Source organism: Lepisosteus oculatus, chromosome 2, assembly GCF_040954835.1.
Source record: "Lepisosteus oculatus isolate fLepOcu1 chromosome 2, fLepOcu1.hap2, whole genome shotgun sequence".
NCBI lineage: Eukaryota > Metazoa > Chordata > Actinopteri > Semionotiformes > Lepisosteidae > Lepisosteus > Lepisosteus oculatus.
In genome coordinates, this window is record NC_090697.1 from 77,285,218 (window position 1) to 77,305,129 (window position 19,912).

Below are 19,912 nucleotides of genomic sequence, written 5' to 3' on the forward strand. Positions count from 1 at the left end.
CATGGAAGTCTAGTAGTGCGCATGTTTCGTGGAAACACTGAGATGATTGCTTTTAAAGGTGCAAATAGACTTTTATTAGGGCTGCCAGCTGGGCTCAGATTACGCAGACACCTTCAGCCCAGGCAGAAACACACAAGCTGATGTTAATTATCATTAAGCACTAAAACACTATTGAAAAACATATTGTTCTATGAAAAAAAAGGCAACAACGTTTGAGAGAGATTAGCCCTGTACAGAACCCTCTCCACTTTTCCAAACTGAAATAATATAACAACAGCCCTGTCACCCTGCAGCTCCCAGCTGGCAGCCCACTGGAGCTCAGCAGTGTGGGTCTGGCCAGTACCTGTGGGGAGACTCCTGGAAAAAACTAAGGCTGCTGCTGGAAGAGGTGTTCCTCTCAGTAGGGGGTGCTCACCCTGCAGTCTGTGTGGGTCCTAATGCTCAGTATAGTGATGGGAGTGGAGTGTCCAGATAAGAAATTATTATTATTATAAACTAAAAAACTAAGACTCTCAGTATGTCTTTAATTTGTGTTTTCCAGTGCTTACACACACTCTCTTACTAGATCTGCCTTGTTCGGCGCTCTTGAGGAGCAGGAAGCCCTGATCCCGGACGGCTGTGCCTGCACGCCGGGTCGCAGACTCCTCTCGGGCCCGGCCACCTTCTCCAGCCGGAGCCGGACGCTGTTCCGCTGTGCGCCGGGTATTTCACAGCAAGGTTAGTGTCAGAGAAACCTGCACATCTTAAACCAAACCTCACTTTTACCTGGTAATTCTATGACGCAGCACGCAAAGGAGCACAATAAGACGTGAACCGTTTTCCGTCGGACGTGCACGGTTGTGTTTACATTGTCCTGGAACTGTAGAAGAAGGAAGGAGCAGACTCGTGGCCGGCAGGAATGCGGCTCCTGTGACTGAGGTGACCAGCAGGGGCAGCTGGAGCTCTCGGCTCCGGGTGCGAGAACGCCGTAGGCGTAGGAAGCCGTCCTGATTCGCCAAGCTGCCAGATAGAGCCGTCTCTGCTGAAACCAGCTGGCAGCCTTTCCTACTGCTTCCTGGAAACCCGTCCTTTGGAGATTTCCTAGCGCGGCGCCAGCTATCTCCGCTGAAGGCCGCCGTCGCGGAGGTCTGACGCCCCCGAGCCTCGGCCTCTCCCCCGGTAACCGGCGGTCCATCCGCGCGCTTCCCGCCGGCCCTCCCTGCTTCCCCACGAGCTCTACTCCGAGGGCGCGCTGCCTTAATTGCTGATTACGATTTTGTAGCGAGAACAAGGTGCTTTTCTTCGCTCTCGCTGTGGGCCACGAAGGGCTATCATTTCTGCAGCCCGCCTACGCGTATAACTACACGGTGACCCTGGAGTCAGCGGCAGCCTTATCATTAGCCGATGAGCAGGCTGTAAGGGTGCCAGCCGACAGAGAAGCAGTCTCCATCCCCCAGTGCGCCAGCCTGCTTCACCCCCAGTCCTCCTCCTGCACTGACACACATCTCTGCCTGCTTCACCACTGACACAAGATTTGCGATGCCACAAATGTGGTTTTGTGTGTTTTGTAATCGTTCAGATAGCTGAAGGACCTCAATTCATGTTTGGTATTTTGTGGGGGGTTTCTTGTAGACAATACCACAGACTCTGCATTTCACCATGTGGACAAGAAAGAAGCCCTGGTGTGTGGGATAAGTTTAAATAGTTAGCAGCATATAATAATAATAACAACAACAACTTTATTTTATATTGCACTTTTAAGAGTGGCTTCTCAGTGCTTTACAGTAAGAAAAAACACACAGTGAGAGGAGAGAGCAGGATTACACTATTGCAATTAGAGTTTGGAGTTTAATAGAAGCAAAGGGGCAGACTCGGAGCCAGTTAAATGAAAGCCCTTCTAAAGAAGAAGGTTTTGAGTCTGGACTCAAAAGAACTCGGGGAAGGTGACTCAAATTCCAGATCTTTGGGGCACAGCAGGAGAAGCTCTGTCACCCATAAAGTGTAGACAGGCTTGGAGGACAGACAGGAGACCAGAATTAGAGCTGGGAGGTGGGGTGCAGGACAATAGTAACTCAGATGGGTCCTGAGGTGCCGAGTCATGCAGAACCTCATAGCTGAGCATCAGGTTTTTGAAGTCCACACAGAATCTGATGGCAGGTTTTCTGTGCCAATCACAGAGCAAGTCTTTATCCTCATTCCAGAAGCCGCCAGCTACTGGACTGTGTACGGAGCTCTCCCAGGACTGATCCACTCATGTCCTGGAGCAACTTCTGAAAAAAGAGTCTCACTCAAACAGAGGTGGAACTGCTCTGTCAGATCTACCGCTGTCCCCAGCCTGGGAAGAGGCTCATTTCCGTCGGCCCCGCCCTCGTTAGTCAGAGCATCCGAGGGTCAGGCTGGGATGATCCAAGTGGTGTGCATGTCATCAGCCTGGCCACAGCCCAGCAGCTCAGAGCACACAGCCCTCCCTCCCTGGCGCCCAAGCCAGTGAGCGCAAAGACAGGGAGGAAAGAAAGTGTTTCGATATGGTCTCTGTAGGATAGAGCCTTCTCTGCAAACGTGCAGTACATGTTCTTTAATGCTTTCTTAAATATCTAATCAATATCTCATAGACTGATTATTATTTTATTTTGTATTATGGACGGAGCCCTTACAATGCACCTGCATGCTGTTACTCTCAGAATCATGTTATGGACCTTTTGCTGTTTCCGTTCATTTTTATATTTTTTTAAAATGTGGTGATACCATGTTTTTTACTCATTTTATTTGGAGTGGGTTGCACTGCTTGCTGATTAAACTGCTGATTAACTGAATACGCCTTACCACAGTCAGTTCCAAGCTTCACTCCCAGGATTTTAGTGGGCACCTGCAGTACCTTGCTTTGTGATTTCATGTGTAACACAGCCCAGGGTCTCCTCGCGCACTCCTGTCCTCTCCCTGCTGGGACACAGACCAGTACGGGATGAGCTACAGTGTTCTGTCCCCCAGACCCAGCTCGACGCTTAGAAAGATAATCAGACGTGTTGAGTAAGCTGCCATTCGTGGTTGCTAATTCTGTAACGCTCATTTTTAACACAGTAACTAAAACACATTTAGCTGCTGCTCCTGTATCTGCGCTCAGTTGTTAACACCTGCGTTTCCTGTGCCTGTGTGAATCAGGGGGCTTCTGTGAGCGGGTGCTGTAAACCAGTGCAGGTCTGGGCCTGGGTGGGAGACAGGAGCTCACCGGTGGGCTGTCGATGGGCGTGCAGGGGTGCAGCAGGGGTGCAGCAGGGGTGCTGCTGTCCATCACGTCAGTGCTCGACCCAGGTGCCTGGCAGGGCGGCGCACTGCCCCAGCTGCAGGAGACGGGGTGTCAGCTGGGAGTGGCCTGTGTGGTGTTCCTGTCAGGTTGGTGCGGATGACAGCGGTGTCAGCGCGGGGCCAGGGCGAGGAAGGGCGGCTGAGCGCGGGATGTGTCTCACTTCCTCCGATGGGAAGACGGTGACGTGTCCCCTCCCCCACAGTGAGAACAAAGGTGACTGGAGCGCGTGCCAATGTGCAGCCTTTACCCACGGAACACCAGGTACCCCTGCTGCTCCGTCAACAGGATGTCCTGCCCCAGAGCTGGCAGGACAATACTGGGTCCAAAAATATCCCCGCCGAATCCCTGACCACTCCATCGCCTTTATTTTTTCCTCTTCCTGTGCAGGAACTGATGCACTTTTACGGTAAACTGTGACATTATTGAACATCGTGTTTTGTGTTGCTGTGGAGTTCTATAAATATGATTCTGTATTCCCTTCTCTCCCATAGCCACTCCTGTGCCCTGTGCCATGAGTGTCAGTGTTCTGTACAGGCCCTGCGCGACACACGGGGCAGCTCTGTCCTGGTTCTGCTGCTCTGGTGGCTGTGCAGCACAACGCTGGAGACGGGGAGAGTTTTTGCGGGAGAGAAGCTCGCCCCACTCTGGGACCCCGAGCCCCCGCAGAGCGCGGCTCCCCTTCCCAGCATGCCCCCGATCAGCGGCAGTGGGCCGAGGTCCTGATAGGTGCTGGCGTGCCAGTGTGACCTTTAAACAACGAGCAGTGTGACAGCCTGGGAATGTGACCGCAGCTCGGAGGAGCACAGCAGGACTTTCTCCTGACACTGTCGCTGGCTCCGGCCCTCCTTCTCTCTCGCACAGCACCACAGCGCTGGACTTTGTGGAATCCGTGGAATTCTCTGCCGGTTTCTGAGACTTCTCACATTCTCGCCCTCGGCTGCCTTTCCCAGCGAGGGCCCAGTCCTCCTTCAGCCTCAAGCCTGCAGCTCCTTGTCTTCCTCACTGTAGCCCAGCACTCTCCTAGCAAACATTGCTCACTGGCTTCCACTGCCTTTTCTTTCTTAAAAAAAGGAAAACATTTCAAATGGAAGTGGCGTGTTGAAACATGTGATCCAAATCTCCACCTTTCTGTACCTTCGCAGGCTCAGGAGCTGTCCTGCTGCTGACATCTAACACACTGTACCTGTGGTGTATGTCATTCTCTTTGCTCTGGGGGACAGAGAAAGCTGTCAGTTTTAGAAGATCTTCATTTTCATCGCTGGCACTTGTGTGGGCTAATATTGCAGCAGTCTGTGCCGAATCTCTTTCTTTCGCAATGGGAGCGTCCTCTCCTCAGACCATAAGAGCAGTTGCAAATGAGAGGAGCTCTTCAGTCCCTCCAGCCTGTCTGGTAGTTCACAGTTAATAGATCCCAGGATCTCATCCAGCTGTGTCTTGAAAGAATCCAGGGTATCGGCTTCAAAAACATGGCTGGGCAGCTTGTTCCACACTCCCACAGCCCTTTATATGAAGAAGGGGCTCCTGCCCTTGGTATTAAATGAGCATCCATGTAGTTTCCACTAATTTCAGTGATGATTCCTCAGTCCCCCTGATCACACTCTTTCTTTTCGTGCAACAGTCTTTGGTTATAAATGCGTTTCTGTGTCATTTTCACTTGTATCCTCTGGTCTGTGTTTAACTGCCAGTTCTGAAGGACTCCACTGGGCTGAATTGCTAGTCCACTGGGTTGGCTTTTTGCATACTTGCCCAGGGTTTCCCTCAGTCTTCTGTCTTCTAAACTAAGGAGGTTCAGTAAAGAGCCCGTCAGTGCAGGCCATTCCTTTGTGCCTTGAACATACCTAGTTGCTTCTCTCTGGACTGGTTCCAGAGATTCTCATCTGTGCTCCTTTTCCTAATTCTGCCACAACTGACCAAGACATCTTTAAGGGTGGGCTGAGTGCTGTCAGAGGAGGGCGGCGCAGGACGACTGTGTCGCAGCAGGAGAATGGTAGAGCCGTGTTTCACATCAGTGTGCTGCTTGTGGAATTTGTGCTGCTGTGGGGCTTTTGGCTGAGGTGGCTGATTTTGGGGAGCCCCTGTGGCTTGTGTGGGTGTGAGATCCCCTGCCCAGCTCTCTCTCACACAGGGGCTGGTGTCAAGGGGAGTCCTTCAAAAATGTGTAAAAATGACCATAGACCCCACCTCTGCGCCCACGCTGCCCTTTCGCCATTGTCCCCACTCTGTGTGCCCGCCCAGACACGTGAAAAGACAAAGGGACGAAAGAGGCCGAGCCCATGGGTGGTGGTGAGGCTGGGGGGGGCGTGGGCAGGCAGGAGGGCTGCGGGCCTCTGTGCTGCTTCACAAGGGCTTTTGGACGCCTCCACACAATTAAATCGGGAAGTGGGAAGATGCAGAGATTGAACTGGGAGATTCTGCAGATGTGAGCCTCATTGTCCAGCTCTTTTCAAATCTTCCTCCTACTTTAATCGAGACAGAGCTGGAAGAAGTCAGTCCGGGAGCTCCTGTCAGCCCTGCACAACAGAGCATGATGGATGTGATGGTGGTATTTCTGCAGCCTTTTTTAATAAGTAGGCTTATTGGAAAGATAAGGCATGCAAATCTTAAAGGAGCAGACACAGCATAATCCTCAGTCCTGTGCTTAATTCTTTCCCATCCTGTTGTGCTTTTCATTGGTTATTCCCTGATGTTCTCTGTACTTATGCAGCTACTTGACATGCTGCCTAAGTAATCCCGCGAAAACGGAATAAATCTGTGAAAATCAACTTTGCAGGGCAGGGGAAAAAACTGGGTCTAGTTTATCTCTTGCATTCTCATCTCCAAACCCCTCCCTTGCACACAGCTTAACAGATGTTTTACAAATGTCACCAGCTAGTAAGTTCTCTTTGGTAATTATATTACACAGTCGAAGAGCCGTGAGGCAGCAGTGTTAACCACCCAAAGGGCACTCTGTTCTGTCGATGTGTTTTCAGGTGTTGTTTTCCAGCTGATGAATGTGACTTAAGTGTTCAGCATCAGTTCTGGTCTTCCTGTAAGAGACAAAGCACACCTGAGACCCACTGTACGTCTGAGACTGAGACTCCTTATGGTCTGCAAGCTCTGTAGCTGTCACAGCTCTGTCCTTGGGAGCTCACTTCTACAGTATATTGGTCTCAAAACTTTTTTGGAATTACATAAAGTTTTCATAAAGATACTATTTATATCAGTCGAAGGCGAATCTGAAGCCTGGTAGCACTGAGCTGATCTCTTTTTAAATGAACACAAGAGAGTGACTCATCTGCTCAGCTCTTGAGGACTATATGGATATGATGGGCTTACTGGTAAACCTGACTTTATCTCCCAGGAATATTAATGCTGCTCATTCCGCCGTATTAATATTTCATGAGAGGCGTGTCAGATCTCACGGAGCCGCAGTGGGTAGAATGATGCCAGCCAGGGGGGGTAATGGGTTTTTAATGTTGCAGAAAGCAGGAGTGCACACAGTGAGGAAGCAGGAGCTCACAGCCATTACCTGCAGTGTCTCGTCTGTCTGTTAGGGCAGCTGTGCTGTGGGGGGAGTGTGTGAGTACAAGGGTCAATGTGGACGGCCTGTCTTCTGCTGTTTCCAAGCTGCAAATTCAAAGAGGCTCCATCTACATTGCCCTGCTGGGGGGTTTTGGGGTGACGGTGGACTGGGTGGGCAGGGCGTTGGGGTGCTGTGGAGCTCTCTTCTGCACAGGCTGCTTAGACTCACGCTCAGCTGTGGTTGGCACAGGGAGTAAAGTAAAGGCCTTCAGCTTCAGCCATCCCACCATCTCAGAGTGTGTGGCACTTTCGCCCTTCACGTGAGACGGCAGTCGTAGATCCAAGATAAGGGTCTTCGGCTGAAAGTGTGAAGAATGACTAATTACTCTATTATGAGGAGACATATTCCCATGTGAGCACCCATATTCAATACCCTGTAAATGGAAAGCAAAAATGCACAGTGTGGCGAGAAGCAGTGCAAACAGAAACGAGCTTCACAAGATGTCTGGAAGACGCGCACCGGGCAAATTCGTGTGGCACCGTGGTCTGGTGAAGCCCTCTGGGGACACTGATCTCTGCTTTGCTTGTCGGTGAATGTGTTGTTGATCCCTACTGTGGACTCTCGGCCCTCTCTGCCAGATTCCAGGGCGCAGAGACAGAACTCTGGGATAAGGCCACTGGGAAGGAGCGGTCCCACTTGAAATGAAACCATGACCATTAATGCGCTTTTAAACGTCTACCCTGTTATGAAGCTTGATCTTGGAAGGAAACGGCAAAGCCAAGCAGTCTGTCTCCTGAAGGGGGTGCAGGTCGCTGAAGTGTCCATAGTGAGATAAGTAGGCTACATTTTACATTCATGGCACATAAAAAAGATCTTCCTTAACCTGCCCATTATGCAGCTACTGCTCTTGGGTCCTGTGCTGGTTGGTGTTTTCGGTGCCTCTCGGTGTGCTCCAGCGAGGCAGCCTGGCTGTGGGCCTGTCCCATTCTCCAGAGGTCAGGCTCTCCGCCTCGGAAGGAAAGCCCGTCTGGTCTCGTGAACCCCGAGACTCGCATCTGTTGCGATGGCCTTGAGCCCCCCGAGTCCGATGTGCCTCCTCCCCCCAGCTCTGGGGGCAGGTCGGAATTTTCTGTGCCCAAAGCCTGGTGCAAACAGCCCAGGGACATGAGGAAGGACGCAGTCGAGAGCACGACTTCAAGACCATCTCGCTCACACTTGCTAGTAAACCGAAGATTTTTCCCATCTCTTTGTTTTTAAAGGCCCAGTAGAATCATCTCTGTCAGAACGCTGGGGCTCATTGCTCCAGGCACCCACCACTCTTTGTGTAGGGAGGATCTTTCTGTTTTCAGTCCCAAACAGACTACCTCTCAATTTCCAGTTTTTCCCCTGGTTAAGAAGACAGACACGGGCAATTTGCCCATCTTTTACCCACAAGGAGAAAAAAGGGCCCAGGCGTTCATATTTGGCAGAAGAACTGAGTTTGTATAATTGCAGGATTGCTGTTAGGCACAGAACTAACAGAGCTAATATTAGGATTGGAGTGCCTCAGTATGCTCAGGCACACAGTAATGGTTCCCACAGAGACCTGTGAAACTTCCGACCCACAGACATGTTCTAAATGTGGGGAAGGCGCGCTTGTGTGGCGAGGCTGGTCTGTGTAGCTGGCGACATCATTGATGTGGTCTCTGCAGGTTCTGAGCCACCCCACACCGGTGCGCCGGTCTGTCCTGTCCGGGGTCTGACCACAGCTCCTCCCTGCTCTCCCTTCCTCTGGGCCGGTGGCTTGGGAGAGCCGTTCTGTTTGTCCTTGCCAGGTGCAGAGCATCAGACGATAAACTCTGCCTCCCGCCTCCAACTGGTGGCTTGGGGTTCTTCCAAAGAAAAGACGGCCCGTGTGCTTTCTGGGCGCAGAGCAAAGCTGCAGACCTGCTGGACTGGCTCCGCGGATGCCAGGAGAAATAGTGCGATTTCGAAAACATGAGGAATCCAAGCTGTTCCTCGTGACAGATCCTGTTCCTGTTTTGCGCCGCTCTGGCGCGGAGATCAGGGTCGGACTGCGGCCGGCCCGGCCAGTTGCAGTTGCAGTTCATTTACTTTCCTCTTCCTTTGTTTTCGAATTCGCACCTCTTGGGATCCGCGAGTCCTGGCGCGAAGCTGGGCTGCCAAGACAATCCGGTACACGGGGTTTCACAGCGAGTCGATTTCGCCCGGCAGCGAGGTAGTTAACCGAAACACGTCGGGATTGCTTGGGCAGAGAGAGAGAGAGAGCCTGGGAGAGCGAGTGAGAGGGAGGGAGACAGAGGGAGAGAGAGGGGGCTTTCATTCTGCGCTGTCGACACCTGTCGGCACTTGACTGCACAGACTCGTGCGGCGGCGGACTCCTTCGTGCGGAGTTCAGGTGGTTTTTCATTCCGGCGTTCAGAGCCCTTTCGGCTTGATTGACATCCCTCGGGAACAGGCGCCCTCTCCCCCTGACGCCCGCTTGCGAGTTTCCACTCGGGGAAGAAGAAGAAGGAGATTCCTGCTCAGTGGGAAGTCGGAGACCTTGGCGGACCGGGAAACGGGGGGTGCTGTCCGGCGTGGAGCTCCGTGGTCATTCCTGCTCGCTTCCACCCAGGACGGGTTTAAGGATTAAGGGAGAGACTGGTAATATTTCATCACGGGGGGGAGGAGGACGCAGAAGAACATGCGAGTGTTGCGTGAGGAGCGCTGGAGAGGAATGTGAAACTTTTTTTTCCCCACCTGGGTTCAAAGTAAGCAAAGTTTCTCTCTGCCGGCGGAGCACGATCAGTAACGCGCCACAGGTATGTCGCTGTTAATCCTCTCTTTCCCCTGTCGCCTGGTAATCCTCTCCGGTGCGGCGTGTCTGTGGGTTTGTGCGGAGAGGCGAGTTGGCTCCGGTGTCGGCCGGGCAGCCTGTGAAGGTCCGGGCTGTGCTCGGACCGCGGTCCCGACGGAAGAGCGAGTCGCCCGGACCGTGTCGCGCCGCGGAAAGTGACCCACCGGTCGGCCTCGATCCCAGCGCCTTTCTTACTGGGACTGAGTGCGAGTTTCGTCGTGGGCAGAACGGGGTTTTATTCCTTTCACGAATTCGGTACATGACAACGCTTACATCAGTTGTTTTTTTACACGGGAACCGCATTTTTATTGCTGGCGTGTACTGTACAGGGGATTGCTAAAACGTGCGATTTCTCGAAGTGTGGATCTAACGAGATCTGTTTGCGATCTGTCAGAGATCCGTCCAAGCGTACAGCAAGTTTGTCTTCTTCACCCAGATCAGCGGACAGCAGCGGATCAGCGATTTCTGCTTGATGAATAACCGTTCATAACCACCATACGAACCCACGAAGACATGTCATATATCAGGCTTTTAATATTTATAATTCATACAGAATCTTCTATCGCTGATGTATACATTATGGATAAGCACTTCATTCACACGCAAACTAGAACTCCTTGATTTAGCTCCCGGAACGACCTTCCTGACGGCGAGAGTATAACTCGCCAGGTATCGAAGAATTAGTTTTAGCAGCACTAACGGTCGTACCTAAAGCGTCCTTTAGAAATCGGCAGCGTACAGGGGTTTAAAGAGCAAACTTAACGAACTTACACTGAAAACCGCTACAACACGGGGTAACTGACCCCTTTTGCAAACCTAAGGGACACGGGTGGCATGAGTCGATATTAAATCGTTTAACTCATAATTACAATACTTCCTTAACATAGCTAAATTCTCGTAACGTAGCAGCCTAGTGGTCATACGCTGACAGATGATACTGAGTACATGACATGTTAAGTTTTAGTACATTTTAAACACTGGCTCCGGGCTGTAAATACGCTCATTTCGCCAAAGGCTCTCTCAGCCATCAGCAGCGCGGAGAGGACTTGGTAGTAATTACGCAGCTAGTTTGACAGTTAAAGTCGGGATCTGCCTGCTTTCGCCGTGTGCCTGGCCCGAAAATGTTTTGCAGAATGTCACGATAAATACGGACAATAATCGCTTTATTCAATGGAATAGAGACGGGCTGCATGGTTCTTGAAATCCGATGCCTGCCCACACCAGCACACAAAATGGTTCGGAAGCCTTTGTCTCGGAGCCATTGTTGCCGACGAGTCTGAGGGATTCTGTCTTTCCCGGCTTCGGCTCGCAGGCAAGTCGTTCAGGTTATTTCGCGTTCACGTCGTCCTGCAGCTGCATGCGAGTCGCAGAGCTGGCCGGGACTCCAGCAGCCTGCGCGTCCACCTGGACGCCAAGTTGTAGTCTGTGGGCCGGTAAGCGGGAGGGAACGCGCCGCGGATACACACGTCAACGCGCAGTCGCCCAGACTTCAGAGCCGCGGAGGCCCGGCCCGGTCCGGTCCGTGTGCTTGTTGAGGTCGAGCTGCAGTCTTCCTGGGGATTCGCGCGAGTGTCTTTGAAGACGCGGGGCGCTGGAGCGGGAGGCAGTGCTGGAGGCCGGGCTGCAAACCGCTGGGGAGAGAAGGGGGGGGCGCACTTCGCACGGGACAGTCTATCTTGTATTCGAAAACATTAGACGCGTTTCCAGAATGCCTGACTCCCAGAAGGGGATAGGAGCCCCAGTAGACGGAGAACAGGCAATCAGGCGTTTAAAAGCCCTCAGCCAGACCCTCGCCGGCTGAGGCGAGACCCCGGACTCCCGCACCAGCAGGCTACAGTTGGCGCTTTCTCCTGTCCGGTTCATTCCTGCATCCGTACCGTGTCGCACAAGGGCACATATTACACACAGCACAGCACGGGAAACAGAGACCAAGAACAGATCGGCTTGCAATCGCACGGAACAGGGTGAATGTGCTGGCTCGCACGCAGGATGAACCGCCCGGGTGCCAGTCGGAAAGTCCGAAAGAACTGCTTGCTGATGATCGGATCGGCAGCGGAGCGCTGAGGCAGAGAACGGAGCTGCTCGAGCAGAGTCGTGAGTCTCAGCCCCACAGTGCTGGCCCCTGTCAGCGCGCCCCGTCACCGCTGCTCCTCAGCCCTGTTGCAGGGGCCTGCTGTACTGTAGCTACAGTACACGTCCATTTTGCACGGAGACTGCAAAGGGTGACGAGCTAAACTCGAAACCCATGGACACCGATGTTGTCAAATCCACACCAACAGGAAGGGAAGCGTTCCAACCGGTCACGACTGTGACAAAGACAAGAACCGCGTTTGGATTTGGAACACGAGTCCTCTGCATTTATCTCCCAGCCCCATCCACTCATTCTCTAGCCCCTTTCCCCAGTACAGGGCTGTGGAGGAGCTGGAGCCTGGTCCAGACACAGGCAGGGTTAGGGTTAGGGTTCGCTGGGCAGGCAGGCAGGCAGACAAACACACACACACCAGGGCCAATTTGTCCAGAAGCCAATTAGCCTACCAGTATGCCTTTGGACTGTGAGAGGAAACCAGAGCACCCAGCTCCACAGGGAGCAAGGCAGCATTGCTAACCTCTGTGCCACCGTGCTGCCCATCTGCGTGTCTGACACTCATTGTAAAAGACAAAGCACAATGAGGAACAAAGCAACGCAGATTAGTGCTGGTGCTGTCTGAGTCGAGTCAATGTGGACTGGAAGCAGCAGCGACCGCAGATCTCCGAGTTTCCTGCTGTCAAACTCGTACTGCTGCCCCAACAGCACAAGCTACAGCACAGCCCTTTTTTTTGTGGACTTCGGTTCTGGCCTGGCAAAAATCGTTTCGGTCCTTGTCTTCCTAATCTCCTTCCATTCATGTTTTTCCCTCCCGCTCCTCCAGGCTCTGTCGTGAGCACTGTGCTGCGCTGAAATCTGTGGCAACAGCCAATGGCGTTAATTGTAATTCCAGCAGAGTAATTGTTTCCTTAAGGTCACAGTTAAAATTAATTGCGTCACGCTGGGCAAAATCCATAGGCGCTCACAGCCCTTTCTGTAGCTGCTGAACACTGCTGTCACGCTGCCAGGGCTCGAGTCCGCAGTCTGAGTTGCCCCAGTGTTTCTCTGACGGAGTGTGAAACCTCACTTTCAGCACCTGTGAACAGAAAAGACCATTATTTACGAAATAAAAGGAGTGGGTATTTGCACATGAGCTCTGAACAAACACTTGTGTTTGATTAGCATCTGGTTCTGACTATATACAGTATGTGTGTGTACGAATGCAAGCAAGCCACATGGCTTACTTAGAGTGGCTTAGACATCCCAGACACCGTCCTCTGTTACATGTCCTGAGCATCAGCAGGTTACTCACACGGGTGTTATTAATTTCTGTTATTAAAACAACTGCGATTATTATTACGACAGTTTAGCGCATGTGAGAAGAAACCAAGCTTGTCCTTTAGGGATATTTAATTTGCATGAATCTCCATCTTCAAAAATTTGATCACAGCTCAACTACAGTATACATGAGCATCCAATACAAAGCGTAGTAGAAACTAACTACTCCCTCACGTTTACCAATCAAATTGGTTCATCGCCAGGAGTTTAATTCTTATTGCTGATATCAGTTGTTCCATGGGACATATCCATAGTGCAGAATGTGCCAGACTCTTGCAAAACGCCTGCAGTTTAACAAGTGCGCTTGCCGTGATAGCAGGTCAAACACCCTCATAGGGAATGCACAGGGAACTCCTTTTGAACTGAATGTGCTCCTGAGCTTTGCGCAGGTCCCCATCTTGTCCTGGGAAGGCTTTGGGAAAGATCAACAATACAAAGATAAGGGTTTGCAGTAGGCAGTGGTCAGGGGAGGGGGCAGGGCAGCTGTCGAAACATGCATATTGCCTGTCTGGATCAACGTGTGTCGTACTTGCCCCTGTCACCACTGCACCGTGTTGGTCGTGTTTGTGAAGGGGAACCCCTGGCCCGAGCCTCGATGGGCAGAGACATCAGACGAGCTGGGAGGGGTCGCCTCTCATCCGGCTGTGCTTTAATCATTTCTGTTCACTGCGTTTCAAAGGAAACAGACTCACACAGTGCCTGTGTCCAATCACAGTACCTCCCAGCTGCTCTGCTACAATAGGGCCTGATTTGACAGATCAGGGTAGTCAAAACAGCCTTTACGTGGGGAGCAGAAGGGAGCGAAGCTGGAGAGAGAGGTTTGCAGAGAAAGGCAGTAAGCTGAAGCCACCAGGGGAGAAATGCAGGAGCCGTTCGGCAGTGAGAAGGACAACAGGGTTTGGTCAATATGTGCAGAATTCCGGACTGCACTGACCCTAAACATGTCTGGACAGGTCACTCTGATTCGTCTGGACCGCCTCAAGTTTGTCATTTATTGACCTCTGTGCACACACCACAAGAGATGTTTATCAGTAGGTAAATTAGCATTTTTTTGTTTTTTGTTTTGCAAACACATCTGATACGAAATGATTACTCAAGGGGTTATTTTTCAATAGGTGATCAGTTCATGCTGACCAGATACAGGGGGGAGTGACTCTGTATTGGACACACCCACTGTGGTGGGAATGATGTCATATTGGGCGTGCCCACAAGGGTCGTGTGGCCAATTAACAGTGGTGCCTTGCATCTGGCACGCCTACAGTGGGAGGGACCCTGTGTGGGAGTGACAGACACGCCCATGTCAGTGTTTTTCTTTCTGCTCAAGTTCAGTTAGTTATGTCAGCTGTCGCATGTGAATGAGGGAACTCACTTGTTAGCACAGGGTTCATACCAATTACAGAGCCCATTAAGCTTTTTAAAAGCTAAAAGCAAAATTTATAGAAGGTCTAAAATTGAAAATTGAAATAAATTTTCAATTTCAGGCCAGGATTAAGAACTTGGAAAGAAAAACAGCCAATACAGGGGTCACCCCTGAACAGGACCCTCTGTAATTAAAAGTCTTGGGGATGAAGGGCATTCAGGTGAGACTCAGACATCACAGAGCAGTAGCAAACTTTCTTCTGTTTATTAGCCTGCTCATCTTTGTGTTGAAAGAGCACCTCTTTTCACAGCTGTGTGGGACTTCATGACCTTGAGAGGTAGGATGTATTGTCAGCCTCCATGCAATTACCCAAATGTGAGTCAATGTGTTTTCCATTCTTAATAGCACAACTGCATCTTAAATTCTGATAATGGGACAGTTTTCACAGCAGGTGGGGGAAACAGAAAATTTACTTAAAAGCTATTTAATAATAATTCTAAACCATCAAGTTGTTGAAATGTAGTTAGCTGTTCATCTGTCAGTAGCTGATCCCTCTTAATTACTCTCAGCAGTCAAGTGAGGTTTGAATTGAAACAGGATCAGAGCTGCCTGTTACAACAGCCTTAACAACAGAGCTGACATTCAATAAGCTGTGGCCTATATAAGGTAGATGAGAAAGAGGAAGTTAATAGAATTTGAGACTGTTGTGTGGTCAAGCTGAGATACTGGGAGAGAGAGGGAGGCAGTGTGAGCTAGTGGTTAGAGCTGAGGCACTGGGAGAGAGAGAGAGGGAGGCAGTGTGGGCTAGTGGTTAGAGCTGAGGCACTGGGAGAGAGAGAGAGAGGCAGTGTGGGCTAGTGGTTAGAGCTGAGGCACTGGGAGAGAGAGAGGGAGGCAGTGTGAGCTAGTGGTTAGAGCTGATGCACTGGGACAGAGAGAGAGAGAGGGAGGGAGGCAGTGTGGGCTAGTGGTTAGAGCTGAGGCACTGGGGGAGAGAGAGGGAGGCAGTGTGGGCTAGTGGTTAGAGCTGAGACACTGGGAGAGAGAGAGAGGGAGGCAGTGTGGGCTAGTGGTTAGAGCTGAGGCACTGGGAGAGAGAGGGGGAGGCAGTGTGGGCTAGTGGTTAGAGCTGAGGCACTGGGAGAGAGAGAGAGAGAGGGAGGCAGTGTGAGCTAGTGGTTAGAGCTGAGACACTGGGAGAGAGAGACAGAGGCAGTGTGGGCTAGTGGTTAGAGCTGAGGCACTGGGAGAGAGAGAGAGAGAGGCAGTGTGGGCTAGTGGTTAGAGCTGAGGCACTGGGAGAGAGAGAGAGAGGCAGTGTGGGCTAGTGGTTAGAGCTGAGGCACTGGGAGAGAGAGAGAGAGAGGCAGTGTGGGCTAGTGGTTAGAGCTGAGGCACTGGGAGAGAGAGAGAGAGGCAGTGTGGGCTAGTGGTTAGAGCTGAGGCACTGGGAGAGAGAGAGGGAGGCAGTGTGGGCTAGTGGTTAGAGCTGAGGCACTGGGGGAGAGAGAGAGAGAGAGAGGGGCAGTGTGGGCTAGTGGTTAGAGCCGAGGCACTGGGAGAGAGAGAGGGAGGCAGTGTGGGCTAGTGGTTAGAGCTGAGGCACTGGGAGAGAGAGAGGGGGGAGGCAGTATTGTAGTTCTGACTGAGAGCAAGTTGTCACCACTCATTGAATGGAATGTAAAGTTATAAAGTCGAGGATGTATTTTAGAAAAATGACAGAGCCTTATCAACTTGAAAGTTGTTTCTGCTTTTGTAATTAAACCCACATCTGAGTCTGGATGCTCTTTCCTTGAGAGCTTTGAAAGAAAGAGATCTGTTTACTGTTCAGCCAGATTGAAATGGAAACATAATAATCTTAAACATATCTTTTCCCTTTTATTATGCTTTGATAACGGTGTTGTTCTTAATTATACGAAGGTGCTGTTGTATAATTGCTCTGCAATGGAGCAGTGATCTGCACTGTTCTGTGACAGTGTCTTTGAATTGAAATTATAACTTATTCGTCCGCGCAGCAGGAAAGAATCCTTCGCTCTTGTTCTGTACAATTAAGCGCTCGCTGGAATGCCTTTGTCTTCTCTAGCCCTCCTTCACCGTCTGTCTGGCGAAACCCAAGACTCCTGGCGTCCCCGCCTCTCTCTCGAGTCTCTGGCTGGCAGCGAAGCGCCGGGCCGGCCGGGCTGAGGAGTGAGGAAGAGGCGAAGCTCTCGTCCAGCCGGCGACTTCGCCCGAACCGGCCCTGTTCGGCCCGGGCCCGTTGCGCTCAGACCACCGCGTCGGTCTCGCTGCCCGCAGGGTGAGAGTCGGAGCTCGGACTTTTCACCTTTCAGTTTTCACCACGGAAAACTTACTTCGACCTAATCAGTTTTCGTCATTCTGCGCGGAGCGAGCGGTGCGGGTGCGATTATGAAACTTTTAAAACTTGCAGGTTAAACTTCCCCGGAGCTTAAAGTTTAACTTTAACGTCGCCGGTGTCCACCCCCCTCCCCCCACAGCGCAAAGCCGGCGCCGAGCGCAGCGAGAGCGGCCGAGGGGGCTCGGTTTTGATTGAAAGCTGGGGGTCCTAATCAGTCGGGCTCACGGGTCACTCCGGCTCGTCTCCGAGCGCCTGGCCCGGGGGTGTTTCGGCGTGTGAGGAGTCCGTCCTGAGCCTCAGCTGCTCTCCCCTCGACTGGAGGACGTGCCCGAGGTTTAGCCCTGAAATGAGACGGCAGACACGCTAACCACAGGCTCGGCGGTGTCGGTTTAGATCCCGGCGGTGAAAAGCTGCAGCACACCGGACGGGTATGATGGCCGGATACCGCCTCGTCTCGTTCCGGAAACATAGGGAGAAAAACTCCCGATTCCCGTCGTCGTGATTAAGGTGCAGGGCAGGATTATCTGGAGGTGAGACGGGAAGAGTTATCCCGGTCCTCCGGAGTCCCGGCGCTGCGGGTGACCTCTCCGAAATGCGTGACAGGGGGTTTTGCACTTTCCCTGCGCTGCCCGGCGCGTCTCTACGGCAACGCGGGTCGGCACTTTCACGGGTCACCGCTGTCGGCCTCGCTGAGGCTTGAAATGTGACGGGAGGTCAAGAGGAGAGAACAAGCTAATTAAGTTCAACAAGGCGAGAGGCTGGCGGGTAGAGCGCCCCCTGTGTGGTCACTGTCTTCGTTACAAGGGCATCTTGGTTGTAGTACCTTCCCTGTGCGTTCACCCTCAGTGAGGTGAGAGATCCAAGAGGTGCATGAAGCAGGTATAGAACCTGTTGTAAAATCCCAAACTGAGAACGTTTTAGAAATCTACTTGCTCTTCTTCGCTGGTACTGTTTCTTAACGGTGGACCTACGCCACATTGGGCGGGCCTGCCGGTGTGATTCCGGTCCCTCGCAGCCTGGAGTGAGTGGGGCTCAGTTACGGGAGTGCAACGGGCCGGGCCGGGCTGGGCTGGGCTGGGCCGGGCCGATGGCCAGGGGCCAGGGGGCTAGACCATGGGCGGGCCTGGGGGCTGGACTGGGGAGGTGGGGGGTTTTGGGCCAGTCTGATGCCGGGACAGGGGGTGGAGCAAGGGGGGCGGTTAATCTGGTTAATCTGATGGCCAGGGGGCAGGGGCTAGACTGTGGGCAGGGCTGGGGGCGGGGCTTGTCTGATGCCAGGGACAGGGGGTGGGGGTGGAGCAGGACGATGGGTCAGCCTGCTGACCAGGAGCGGGGCTGGGGGCGGAACAGGGGGCGGGTGTACGGGCCGGAGCAGAGCCCTGACCATGGGTGCTGGCTGTGTGTGGGCTGTGAGCTGGCACCTGCCACCCTTAGCCGCAGGGACCTCAGAGGGGCTCCGGCGTGTCTTCAGAGAGAGGCCTGCCGCCGGGCGACGGGGCAGCGACCACGAGCGCGGCTCACTAATCCCTGGCAGCTGCCAGCGCGCTGCGTCGAGCTCCCATTCCCGGGATTCATGAGCCGCGGCCAGTGGCGGGGACAGGCGTGTCTGAGCACGGGGGGGCCGAGCGCTTTCTACTGTAGGTAGCAGCGTCAGTCACCCCAGAGCCGCTGTGGGGGGGGGTCTGTCACCCCAGAGCTCAGAACGCCCTGCGCAGACACACACACACCCATCTGTAGGTGGACCAGTCCGGCTCTCTGCCCAGCTTGGCGCGGCGCCTGCGCTGGTCACCGCTGGCCATGTCAGAATGTTCCAGAAGCGAAGGCTGATGCCACTCGCAGCGGGCAGGAAGGCCTTCGTCCGTCAGGAGAGTCCGCCGTGAAACGCGTCGAGGGCTCCTGGAGGCGGAGTGGCCGGCACACTCAGGTGCAGCGCTGCCAGTCCAGGGGGTCTCCTCGCGGAGGGGGAAGGTTGGGGGGTTTGGTTTGCTGTGACAGTGGAGACGAGCCCCTCACCCAGCTGGCCCAGGAGGAGGTGGGGGTCTTATAAAGGAGACGAGCCGCTCTGCCCATCCAGCCTGTGTGGTAGGTCGCAGCTTGCTGACCCGAGGACGCCATCTTGGAAAGATCCAGGCTATGGGCTGATAGGACAGCTCGTTCCAGACTCCCACAGTCCTTTGCGTGAAGAAGTGCCTCCTGTCCTCGGTTTTCAACGCACTTCCCTGCAGTTTCTGTCTCCCCTGGGATGGGGTTTGTGGGTTTAACCACAACCTTCCATTTCCAGGCATCAAACCCTGATCCCAGCTCCGCACTGATCCCCCCACAGCAGGATTTCTTGCTGAGGTCTTGCACAATGCCTGACGTAGATACTGTCTGGGTTCGAAGCTTACTGGTGATGAGAATGCACAACCTGGATTAGTTGTTGGCAGACCCGTACAAGAAAGTTCAGCAGAAAGAGACTGGCTCAGCAAGTACGGATTAGCCTTAGATTCAAATTAAAAGGAGCCCAAACCTGTTGAAATGCGGTCTTTCCACAGGGTGGGTCTTCTGCTCTGGGCTTCGGGTGGTGTCTTATCTTTACTGCTTTGAGGGATGATTAGAAATGAAAGCTGTCCGTGGCTTTGGAGATTAGTCTTCTGCTGTGTGTGAGCTTTCAGGAACAGGAGAACAGCACAGCTCTGCTTTTGCTCAGTTTCCTAATTATGACATTGCTGCTCTGGGAGTGGCAGCAGCAGGAATGTGCTAGTGCTCTCGATTCTGGTGACTTGTGATCCTGCAGAGGCTCCATCTTCACTGCCCCCTCCCAGACCTCTCTGACTGCCCCTGCCCGGACCAGGACACACACACCTAGTCCCTCTTAGGGATCACCGGGAGCCTGAGGCCACTTGGCCTTTCTGACCTTTCTCCGAATCTGTTGTCGTGTCCAGCGGCCTTGGCAATCTCGCACCCTGGTCTTGATCCGCATGCATCTGAAGGTACACATCTTCGCGGACAGGTAGAGAAGTGATGGGACACAGGAGGACCCCTGTCGGGCCATGAAGAGGCTTTTATGATTTCCCTTGTTTTCAAGTACTGTACTAGTCTAGTCTCTTGTTGGCTTTAAGCAGTGTAAAAGCAGAGATTCGGGTGCGACAGAGTTCTGAATACTGTTTGAAGGGAAATGTCAGAATCC

General features: G+C 52.8%; 1 protein-coding gene across 3 annotated transcripts in view; it reads left to right on the top strand.

The window, feature by feature from the left end:
* The first annotated feature begins 603 nt into the window (after positions 1–603).
* The window catches only part of LOC102689574 (semaphorin-3F-like), a 58,301-nt gene continuing 38,992 nt past the window's right edge, over positions 604–19,912 (top strand). Inside the window, exon 1 of one of the 3 annotated variants that reach the window (XM_069184646.1) lies at positions 604–717. The gene's annotated coding sequence lies outside the window, so the exon portion shown is untranslated. Of the gene's footprint in view, positions 718–8,838; positions 9,590–16,359; positions 16,684–19,912 lie in introns of those variants that run through there. The other 2 variants (XM_069184632.1, XM_069184640.1) reach the window with 2 other exon arrangements.